Source organism: Durio zibethinus, chromosome 13 (genome assembly GCF_047325235.1).
Source record: "Durio zibethinus cultivar Kanyao isolate XHJ-2024 chromosome 13, ASM4732523v1, whole genome shotgun sequence".
Lineage (NCBI taxonomy): Eukaryota > Viridiplantae > Streptophyta > Magnoliopsida > Malvales > Malvaceae > Durio > Durio zibethinus.
This window is the reverse complement of record NC_143174.1, coordinates 20,967,613-20,980,079: the sequence shown is the minus strand read 5'-3', so window position 1 is coordinate 20,980,079 and position 12,467 is coordinate 20,967,613. Positions and strand designations below refer to the sequence as shown.

At 33.1% G+C, this 12,467-nt stretch overlaps 3 pseudogenes across 1 annotated transcript; all 3 read left to right on the top strand.

Moving 5' to 3' along the window:
• Positions 1-812: 812 nt before the first annotated feature.
• On the top strand, positions 813-1,468 carry LOC149515412 (uncharacterized; annotated as a pseudogene).
• Positions 1,469-3,841: 2,373 nt separating this feature from the next.
• Positions 3,842-6,373, top strand: LOC111302548 (conserved oligomeric Golgi complex subunit 8-like; annotated as a pseudogene). Its single transcript, XR_016326565.1, has 7 exons — positions 3,842-3,985; positions 4,078-4,230; positions 5,198-5,364; positions 5,435-5,512; positions 5,593-5,686; positions 5,779-5,842; positions 5,956-6,373. The product of XR_016326565.1 is annotated as a conserved oligomeric Golgi complex subunit 8-like (transcript).
• Positions 6,374-8,715: 2,342 nt separating this feature from the next.
• LOC149515411 (uncharacterized) lies at positions 8,716-9,472 on the top strand (annotated as a pseudogene).
• The last annotated feature ends 2,995 nt before the right edge of the window (positions 9,473-12,467 follow it).

Here is a 12,467-nt window from a genome sequence, read left to right as displayed (position 1 = left end):
GTGCCTTCAGGAATGTTTTTCTTATGAATTGCCCTGTTTTTTCGGATAGCCCCACCTTGTCTGATGCTTGAGAGAACTGTAGAATGCCTCGAATTAAGTTAAAAGTGAATTTTGAATTCTTCTTCTATGGTTGCTGCTCTGCTTTGAAATTTGACCCGTAAGCATCAATAATGGTCAAGGACCTCCAGATAGTGGGATAGTCAACATAATCAAACTGTACTCCCCAAGTAAGTTATTCAAGATGCTTGCTAAATGACTTAATTCTTTAATGGCGTGGGCACTTCCCACCTTTCAGGGATATCCTGATACAAGCAATAATAATTCCCTAAACCTGTAATGAGAAAAAGAGATTCAGCAGCCCTTCTTACAAGAAAAACACAAGCAGAGAATAAAGTGTTAAAGGTGACATTATGAGGAAAGATTGATGCTCACAAAAGTGAATTTATGTTAAGAGAAAGGTATAAGAAAAAGTAAGAATGGCATCACCAAACAAGTTTTGCTTTGGATCCCCCTCCCATGAAATTGAAATCATGCAAATATACAAGTAGATAATAAAAGTTATTAGCACTAATGTTTAAAACCATGTCATTGAATTTTACGCTGTTGTTTGGGTCCCCCACTTAATCATTCTTATTTTTATTAGACTTTTAGAAGAGCCATACACACATGTAAAGGGCAAAGGGGCCCATCTAAATGCATAGCCTTCTTCTGGCATTTGTTGATAAAGTCACAGAGCAGATAGATAAGTATAACAGGTTCCTGTCCAGCAATTCACAAATGCACAACATCAACTTTCAATTTATATAACAAAAATGCAGATAGGCTTTGGTAATAATCAACTATCCCAAGAAAGCAAATGGCTTGTCTTGCTCTTGTAAGTAGGGATCATGGGCGTGATCATGCTTGCTAGAGTAAAAGAGTAATATCTGAGGATGAAATGTGGACACCATACATCAGTGATTGTGCACCATGTCCAATCTTTTATTCACCATCACTTCCACCACTAATGAAGTCATTTCCACCTCCAACACCGTCAGTTTACCACTTTCCACCACCAGTACCTTATTATTACATCCCACCGGATCTTACTGTCACTTCCCACTAATATCAAAATCACTATCACCTCCATCTCCACCGCGGCTACCCCCATCAGCACTTTCATCATATTCCTCAAAGGGCAGTCCACCACCTCATTTAATACTCTACAATGCACCTCCGGCTCAAGGACCACCTATGGTAGTAGGACCACACGGGAACCTCTGTTCTCACTACTACTATGCATCAAAGGCCTCTTCTCTTTTACTTCAGGCTTCCTTATCACTTGCAATGTTGATATTTTTCGATGTTGTGTTATTGCAATGTTGAATGGTCGGATGTTTAAACATACAGTCTCCCAGGCATATGTATAAATTAGGAACACATTTGGGCTGTTATTTATTCATGTTCTTTTATCATTCTGTTTCAAGTTCTTGTACCCTATGCTGCAATTAATATTATGAGAAACCCATGAACAAGTGCATGTAGCCGTTGTCTCAGAAAAAATAAGAGTCTAAATGAATTGAATATGAATGAATAAATATATATTCTTGATTTGTTCATTTATTTTTAGAATTGTTTGTTTTTAGTTTGTGTTCGGTAAAAAAATTATTTATTATTTTCGAGTTCAATTTGTTTAAATGATAAAATACTTAAGTTTGATTTATATGTGACTCATTTAAGTTAAATAAATTTGTTTATAAATATTAAGCGAATATATTCACATACATATATATATAAATAAACATATTTATGAATAATAAATAAATATATTCACAAATAATAAACAAACTACAATTAAATAAATTTAAACAAATAAACATACAACTATAGAATTAAAAATAAACGAACATACATGTTCGTCTTAAACATACAAAATTTAAACAAATTTTAAATGAGTTTTATTTATGAATATAAATGAATCAAATATATTTTTATTTGTATTCAAATCATTTAATCAATGAATATAAAAATATTGTTCAAAATCATTTGTCAAACTTAATAAATAAACATAAATGAACAAAAATTGAACATATTTATGAACGATTTATCAAAACTCTATTCATTTATACCTTTAAATGTGTTATTATTCCGTAGGAAATTTTGTTTCCTTTAACTTACGTCTTGCACCTATTGTCTTTGAATATCCGTCTTGACCTAAAGTTATGATTAATGGTGTAAATAATAAATTAATATTTGTAAGCTACTCGATTCGATTTGATTAAAACTCGAATTTGATTCGATAATTATCGAGTCAAGTTCGAGCTCAAGCAGCTTGACTTATCAAACAAGTTAAGTTCAAATATATTAACACTCGGCTCAAATTGTTAGCGAGCCTAATTGAGTTTTTCTATTTAAATCGTTTTTTAACAAAAAAAAAAAAAACGTCTTGAATAATCCTTATAAAAATTAAAAAAAGATTATTTAAAGTGTTTTTAGCACAAAATGTTTTGAATAATTCATTTCAAATTTTTTTTTGAGATTATTCTAAACGTTTTTTATCAGAAAATGCTTTAAATAATTTCCTAATAAAAATTAATAAGGATTATTCAAGGTCTTTTTGGACAAAAAAACTTTAAATAATCCTCTTCCATTTTTTTTTGAATATTTACATTTAATTTTTTGTAAGGGATTATTCGAGACATTTTTTAAGCAAAAACGTCTTGAATAATTCCTAATAAAAAATTAGAAGAGATTATTCAAGATATTTTTGACAAAAAATACCTTAAATAATCCTTTCATAAAAATTGTAATGGATTATTTAATATTTTTTTGATCAAAAATATATTGAATAATCTTATTTAATTATCTTGAATAATAAAAAAAATTATAATCCCTTCTAAAAAAATTGACACGATTATTCAAGGCGTTTTAAGCTAAAAACGTAATGAATAATCTTTTTATAAAAATTGAAGGAGATTTTTGAAGATTTTTTTTACTAAAAATGCTTTAAATAACCTTATTCAATTTTTTATAAAGGATTATTTAAAGCATTTTTTAAGTAAAAATACCTTAAATAATTCAAATAAAAAATTGAAAGAAATTATTCAAAGCTTTTTTGCTTAAAAAATGCTTTGAATAATTTCTTTATAAAAATTAAAAGAAATTATTCAATATTTTTTTAATAAAAAATATCTTGAATAATTTTATTTAATTTTTTGTAAAAAATTATTCAAAACGTTTCTAATCAATAACATCTTGAATAATTCAAAAAAATGATAAAAAATTATTCAAGATATTTTTTATTATGTTTGATAAAAAATAATTATAAAAAATTTTAATATCGAATATTAAATTTTTATCGAATATAAAAATTAAATTTATTTTTATATATTAATCAAATTTAATCAAATAAATTTAAATAGCTTAATTTCAATTACAAAATAAATTTAAATTAAAAATATAAAATTTAATCAAATTTAAACTGAGTATTAAGTTCCAAGTTCGAAAATCGAACTCAAAATTTTCAATTCAACTCTATTATACTTTTAGCCGGGACAACTTATCTATTTGAATATCCTTAATATCCAACGTCAAAGTAAAAAAGCACTTATGAAACTCACTTACCGTTCCCGTTTGCACAAATTCTGGGAGCCGTGGTTGTTATCCCTATACAATATTGGCTCACAACACAAGGCCAAAGATTTAGCCCGCAGCCTGTTCTCGGAGTCAGTACCAACATCTTTCAGATAAAAAAAGAAAAAGCGGAACCAGAAAAAATCTCTAGCGGATCCATTAAAACAGATTCCGAATCTGTTTCTCCCTCCTAGAGAGGATCCAACAAAACCACAATTTAACATTGGTAATGGAACTATAGAATGGAGACGACACCGTTTCCCCATCGGCGTCACCTACCTCCGCCACGGCCCTTCTCCTCCCTCTCGCCTCCGTCTCTCAACAGTCTTACGTTTCCGAACTCCTCTCTTTCACTACCGATAGCCTTCATAAGGTCCGTTTCACTCGTTTCTGTTTTTGGCTCTCTTCATTTCTTTATGTAAGCTGTTTGAGATTGAATCGTGTTTGTTGTTTCTGAATGAAAAGGAGCCGGAGCTTGTTCGAGTTGATGCGGAGAGGATTCAGAGGCAAATTCAAGAAGTGGCGGTTGGTAATTACCGCTCTTTCATTGCTGCCGCGGATGCGTTGGTTGCGATCAAAGAGGAAGCGTTTTCTATCGATAAGCATCTTGAATCTCTGGTAATTACCTTTCTTTTTTAATTCAATTTTCATATTTTTATTTTTTTTAGGTTCTGGTACTTATTATTTGCTTTCTGATACTGAGATGTCATTTGATCTATAGATTGTTATGAACTAATTTTGAAGTAGGAAATGTACAGTAGTTAGATTAGAAGATTGGAAAAGAGTACAATGCATGCAACTTAATAATTATAAACTTCATTTTCCTTTAATTTTAGCTACTGGCATTTGGGAACCAAAATTCAAGGAGGTTCTATAATTGTTTTCAAAGAGCTTTGTATTTTTTTGGCCAATCTTCAAAGAGATTTGTTAAAGACTCTTGAAAGTATCAATCGGAAAGGTTTGGTTGTTAGGATCTAAAAGTAGTTAGTAAGATTGTGATTTTATGGAGTACTATTGGATGGTTTATTACATTCCTGGCTACATAGTGAATCCCAAGATTACTGGTTTTCTTTGCTTATGAATATAAGAGCAAAAATCTTGAAAAGTAGCTTCAATTATGTTTTGTTAGATGTGATGCCTGAATTAGTTGTGAAAGCATCTTTGTTTAAAAGCATGAGCGCATACAGTTGGGTTTCTCCCTGAGTGATGAATTAAGAGTAATTGAAAACAGTTTCTGCTATCCATGTGTTTGCTTCTCTCTATATATTTGTATGTACAAGATTCATTAAGTGTAGAAAGAAGACGGAACTTATATTTTGATGTTGATGACCAATGAGATTAGGTAAGGTTACTTTACTTCTAAGAGGAGGGAATCAATCTCATGGCAACCGCAGAATAACAAAAGGAAAACTCTTAAGTTAAAAGAGAAAAAAAAAAAGGACTGGCCTAACTTTTACGTGATTTAGGCATCCTATATAGATGGTGAATTGATGATGCATTGATCTTCTAAGTTATGTTTTTTGATCCTTAGAAATCTTAAGTTCCTTTTGCAGATATGCTTATAAGTAGGGTTTTGGCTTTGCAGATAACTGAGATCCCAAACCTGACATCCAGTTGCTCTGAGTTCATTGAATCTGCTGACCAGATTTTGGAGGAGAGGAAGATGAACCAGAACCTGCTAGCAAATCAGAGTACTTTGCTTGACTTGCTTGAGATTCCTCAGCTTATGGACACATATGTGCTTAATAAATAGTTAATGTTGAGGCACTTAGTCTTACAGACTACATTCCAGAATGCCTAATTAAATTCAATTTTTCTGCAGATGTGTACGAAATGGAAATTATGATGAAGCTCTTGATTTAGAAGCATTTGTTTGCAAAATGTCAACCATATACCCCAAGTGAGTTAACCTCTACTATTTCCTTCCATTGTCAACTTTGGAAGACAGCTGACTGAGCTTTGTTTTTCCCTTCTTGAAAGATTACCTGTCATTCAAGCACTGGCTGCAGAAGTTAGGCAGACAACCCAATCTCTTCTCTCTCAGCTTCTCCAAAAGCTTTGCTCTAATATTCAGGTATTTGTTTGGCAGTGATGTTCAACATATGCCATGAGAGAAGCTTGATTTTATTTGGAATTTTAGTCAAGCATGTAGTCTGTGTATTGCAGTTACCAGAATGCCTTTGGATTATTGGATATAGGAGTGTTTAGAGAGTATGAAATGCAATTGCTGGTAAGTTTTGCTGAGCTACTTGATCAATTTCCATCCTCACTCTCCCCACCCTCACTCCCATGTTTAGTTTACTTTCATGTGTCCCTTTCTGACAGCTTTATTTCATAGTTCAGTTTTTGAGATGCCGAGGGATGTGGCTTTCTGGAATTCTTGAGGATTTGGACCAGAGAAATGCTTATGAGTATTTAAAAGGGTTGACAAGTTGTCATAGAATGCATCTTTTCGATGTTGTTAACCAATATTGAGCAATATTTGCTGATGATACATCTGGAAGTGAAGAGAATTATGATGGTGGGCTTCTTTTTAGTTGGGGCTATGCATCAGATTACTTCACATCAGATTGCATGGTAACAAATGGTTTGGATAAAACTATCACAGGAGTAAGAGCTGTCAAGGGAGCGATAATTAGGTTGCATTAGTCATTCTAACTTTTAGATTCAAGCTATTGTCATCTAAAACTCTTATGTTGAGTGTAAAGGCAAAAGAGAACCAGTCTTATTTCTTAAGTCAAAGTTTTGATGGTTCAAAGTTTTATTTCTGAAGTCAAAGTTTGGATAAACTATCAAAGGAATAATGACAGTAGAGCTGTCAAGGGAGTGATAGTTAGGTTGCATTAGACATTTTAACTCTTGGATTCAATCTATTTTCATCCATAACAATCTTGTGTAAAGGCAAAAGAGAACCAGTTTTATTCCTTAATTTAATTTTTTGATGGTTCAATGTTATTGGTTTTATATAACTGGATTGCTAGGAATTGAGGTGTTTCTTGAAGTATCTGTTCTTTTTAAATGGTTGATAGCTTAAGTTAATAAAGTTTTATATAATCTGAAGGTTGTCTGCAAAACTATACTCTATCATGATAATTCTCATTCAATTCCTTTAATCTTGTGAGTGAAAGCTTCTGTTTCATAGAATTGCTCCTTTTGTAGACATTGACTTGTCTTTCTCTGGTGATTTTAGGTGTTTCTGCTGCAATGAATGAGACACGCCCTTGTGCCCCAGTAAGTTTGAAGAATGTTCTTGCTCAAGAATTAATTAAGGGATTGCAGGCTGTTTCTGACTCTCCACTGAGGTACAACGCAGCACGGATGCTCAAAGAAAATGAGTCTGGGCTTTTCCTCTCGCTTTGCTGAGCATTTACAGAGGTGTATTCCAATGAAATTAGGCAGATTGTCACCTGCAAGTTCTATTTGTAAAGCATATTGGACAGTTTTCATGTGCTGACAAAACTTCCCTCGTTTGTAGGTTGCTTTCCCTAGTGTGCAACGTGCTTTAGTCGTAGTTACCCTAGTGGAGTTGCCCTTATCATGGATGCAAAGAATTTATATGATGGAGTTAGTCGCCTTTTTAACAATCTCATCATTAAAAGAACCCCCTAAACCGGTTAGTAATGGGGAGGAAAAGACTACTTCCGAAAACCTCAGGCTGTTGTGGAGAACGGTGTTGAAGCTACTGCTGATGAAACAGAGAGTGCGATAATGCGCACGGGAAGGAACTGAACAGTCTCATATTGCAGACTGATAAGAAGCTTGGTGAAGCATCCTAGGTAGCTCATCACTTATTTCACTTATCCATTCTTTTATTTTTAACCCTTCAAAATTTTGCCTTAATTGTGTGTAATCATCTGTCCGTTGGTATCCCTGGAAAATGTGTTGTACTATATAGAAGAAAGATTAACAATACAAATTTCACAAATTTAGTAAGGAATAGTGTGAGAGGTTGGCATCTCGTTTTCTTGGGTAATTTCATTTTGGGCGTGCTTACTAGATTAAAAATGTGATAGGATGAATGGGAAAGGGTGGAAAACTGAATAAATAAATAAATAAAGAATTTTAGCTATCGGAAAGAAAAAAGAGAGGAGAAAAAAAATAAAGATTTTTATTTTTTCATTTATTAATAAAATTAAATCATTTCAAATTGCATATTTATAAAATCATTTATCATTTTTAGATTTATATTTCATCTTAAATTATAAAAAGTTAATATGATAAAATTATATAATTTTTGTTTTGTTTTCTTTTTCAATCTTATCGAGCAATGAATGAAAAAAAAATTTTCTAACTTCTTTATTTTTTCAACTACACCACCAATGAAACTATTAAAAATATATATTCTCTATGTTTTTACTTTTTTATTCTTTTAATTTTTTATCTTTTCATTATTTTATTCATCCTATTACGCAAACTTAAATTCAAAATATATACAGTGATTTTCCAACAGACTCGTTCAGGCTTATTTCCTCTCCCAGCATAACTGGTTTCATTTTCTAAACAGGTTAATGTCAGGGGAAAAAAAAAACTACCGAAAACATATTATTATATCTGGTTAATGTTAAACACGGCGAGTTAACGGTAACAAGAAAAAGGAAAAAAAAAAGGACGAAAGCGTTGCGTTCATGGCTTCAGCCTAACTTCTGAACAGGGCGCCAAGCATTCACCTTCAGCAAGCAAAAGCCCAAACCCTCCGTCTCTTAACTCTTTTTGTTGTCTCTTATCTTCTATTTCCCTGCTCCTGCCTTCACGCGTAGTAAACGCGGGTAGATTGAAGGCTTTTTTTTTTTTTTGGTTTTGAAATACTTTCTATTGAGTTAAATTATGAGATCATGCCTGAATCCACTGACACATAGTTGTCATGTTAATTGTTTCGCTTCTGAGAATCTGTTTTTGCCGAACAGGCTTATCGAATGATGGATTCCAATACGCAAAACAATGTGGAGCAGCAACAACCGGCACAGAGGATTGAAATATACCGTCCCACTACCACTGGGGTTTCCCCCTTTTGGAAAGGTGCTCATAGTAGTTTTTTTTTTTTTTTTCTTCTCAATCCTTGGCCTGCATCAAGTCATACGTGGTCCTTTAAACAAAATGTTCCGTTTTGCATACAAGTATGAAAGAGGTGCTAAGAAGTATAGGGATCGATTCTACAGGAGGCATCAAGATAGTATAAGTTCCTAGCCGTTTCATTTTCTCCTTCTATGGCTACTGCTACTATTGCCGTGTTATTACTTTAATGTACCATCACCATTACCAAGCCTCAGAATTTGGACTGGCTGTTCAATATTGCTGGTTGTTAATGTCTGATGCAATATTAGATATTGCTTCTCCGATGCCAAACATCAACATTTGTAAGTTACAATTTGCTTCTCTGAATATTGTTTCAGGGAAAAGGGTTTAGGAATTGGGGTGCGGCAGTGGAGGCTACTGTTCAATGGTTGCTGCTGTATCAGCAAGCATTGTGGTTGCCACTAGAAAAGCACTCGAGCTATTGACCCAAAATAGGAACAGAGTTTACTTAGTACTTACATTCCTGAAGCTATTTTACCTTTGTTTTCAACTGCAAGAGAGTTTCATCCAACAGAAGTGCTAAGAAGAACCAAGCGCCTGCACTAATTCTGTGTCATATCTTTCGGCGAGTTGATGAGCCATCTATACTATCAGCTGCATCTCAATTTGGTTTTAGACTCGTAGACAAGTGGGCGAAAGGAAAGTCCAACTGATCGGTCTCAATGCTTAATCAGTCTTGGTTTTCAGAGAACAGTTTCAACGAGCACATCCCAACTTCTGCACTAAATATCATGTATTTCCGAATATACTGAAAGATATCTTAGGCTTTCATCTGCTTAAAATAAGTACTTGATATATATTAGTATTAAATTCATATTTGTAGCTTTGTATTGTAATATTTTCTGTGTGTCAATCATGAAGAGAATGGAATAAGATCTTAGTCCTATATGCCACAAATGGAGAGGGAAGGGAAGGTCTTTTGAATGATGAAATGGCCATCAAGCAAAGGACCGAAAATTTTACTGTTAACCATGAAAGAAATTAAGCACTCAATTCTGTATTGAAATATTATTATCGTTCATTTGCTGTGAGTTTTAAATGATTAATTATGAAGAAAATGTCATAAATATTGAACATGATGAGAACCTTGGCCAAAAAAAAAAAAAATGATGAGATCAGGGAGTGATTAATTTGCAAGTGTTAAGATATTGGCTTCTTCATTCTCGTTAATTATCCCTTCGTTCCCAAACCATTACTGTTCTTTTTTTTTTTTTTTCAAATGATTAATCAAGCAGAATAGCAATCTCACGACCCTATTATATTGTACTGAATTCATGGTTTAAAATTTTAAGATTGGTTAAGCCAAAACGCTCAAAACCTCTTTCAGGAGACAAACTATGGATCATTACACTTAGGACTCCACCATTAATTAGTTCAAGAAACTTGTTTTTTTTTTTGTTCAGGTAGCAATTATAGAGAAACCAGGATCTCTATGCCCTCGTAAAGCCTCCATAGCCACTAGACCAAGAGGTGGAGGACAGTTTAAGAAACTTTAAATTATTTAGATTGGGTTCACCAAAGAACAACAAAGATAAAAAGTGAGCGAAATGACTAAAATAATTATGGTTCTTTCTTACAGGTGGTTTTTCAGATAAGAGTTAACAAATGATTAAGAACCAGCTGCGTCTCCTTGAAACACTGAGCTCATGTTTACGGATCAATAGCTTGTAGTTTCTGGTTGTTCTTCTCTAGGACCTCCTTTTCTGCTTGAGCGCGTACGTACACACATCTGTTTCACAAAAGAACTAGTTTTCAAACATGGAGGAGATATTCATTCGTATATCATACCATATACCAATAAGTTTGAGGAAGAGAAGGGAAAGACAAAATGATATTCACTCCGAGTGAATATCTAATGAAATTAAGTTTATCATATGAAAGATCATGTAATGTAATAACCACTTGATAGAACTTGGTAAATCCAACCACCAGTGAAACTGCAATATCTTCACATAAACAAACAAGTTAACTACATATAGAAACAAAAGCATATAGTAGCATACTAAAATTGATTTCAGGATTATAAGCCATCCCATCGGAATGACTTGCCATTGCGAAGGAAGACTGCTATTGTCATGACATTTTCCTTAGAGAGAGAGAGAGAGAGAGAGAGAGAGAGAGAGAGAGAGGGAGAGAAGTGGATGACAGATAGAGAGAGAGCACGCAGAGCTTCAAGCATGAAAGCCAAGCATGCAAGAAAACACCCCGGGTGCTCACTCTCTTCTGTCACCTCCCTTACCCTAAAACACTTTTAGCAGACAGATTATTAGGAACTTCCTACCAAACCATGTTGAAGGTGGAATCAAGGCACCCTTTATATCTCTTTAGGTATATTATATATATACACAACCCTGTATACCCAGAAATGTTCCAATGTTAGAGTACTGAAACATCTCTTTATTTTGCTTTGCTTTGGTTTGGTGTGGGAAACAATTGAGTATAGGTGCTTTATATAGAATAATGGAAAAGAGAGCGGTTGCATCAGGTTTACTTGGAATAAATATGGTTTTATCTTTTATTGATCGCTCCCAAATATTTTAATACCATTATTCAGAGATTGAAGAAAAAGAAGTCTAAAGACCCCCTCCAATCCTCAAGCTTTCTCTTTTATATTGTGTTCATCAACTCTCAATGACTCAATCTTATCTCTTTTCAAATTGGTCTGATGAAATGAATCTGCTCTTTCCATATTAAATGTCTTCTTGAAGAAGAGTTTTTTTGAAACTATTTCCACGCTTAATTGATTTGGAAGAGAGATTATATTTATAGTATAAGTTATAATATTAGAATTATGGTAACTGCTACATATGGAAATATCTGGTGATATTTTGTCATATAAATGTTAATATTGAATCTTATCTTTTTCAATGTTCTGTGTTGATTGTTTGTTCCTCCTTGGAAAGATGAGATTTGTTAATCTAATGGAAAATAGGGCAGCAAAGATAAGGAGTACTAGCAAACCATAACAAAAAACAAAGGAGATATAGGTTATACACCCAAAAAGAAACAACCAAAGCCACACCAGCAGCCGCAATGGAAAAACATATAGCTAGGCTGGAACACAAAGAACAGAGCTGCAGCCACAAAAAGATGAATCATATATGCTATATTGTTGCAAAGATTATTATTTTGTTTAAGTAGTTTAATATCTCCAACTTTCAAATAAGTTAGTTAACAAAGGAAGTTAAGGTCTAACTATTTTGTTTATATATATATATATATATATATATATATATATAAATATCCACCACACTTGTGTTGGAAGGTAGACCTGTATATTTGATTTTGAATCTGTTCATAGTTTGTTTATATGGCATTAGTCTATTCTAATAGAGAGGAATCTCATCTCTGTAAATTCTCTAACATTAGCCCCTAAATGTGGGAAATGGAATCTAGGATATATGAGTCTTTATCCTATTCCATTCCATTTCACTTCCTTTTCCTTAAAATTCCTTTATTTTATACACCAAGATCAAGTACATTATTTCGAGCTTTGGCTTATAGAACGAGAACATTTTTTACCATGATTCTTTTCTACATGTATGGCTAGCTCCTGACATGATTATATTGGAGTAGTACGTTCAAGGTTTGAATTCCCCCTATATATCCCTTTTACCCTTTTTATTAGTATCAAAGCATTTGAAATTAGGAAGTTAATTAAGTTACCAAAGGTGTCATATGGTTAAGTTCATTACTAATACAAAAAAATGAAATTGGGACCCAAATCTGCATGCAGCTGGTCGGTTCCCATTGCCTTTGGAAAAAGAGAAAGAAGAAGAAGA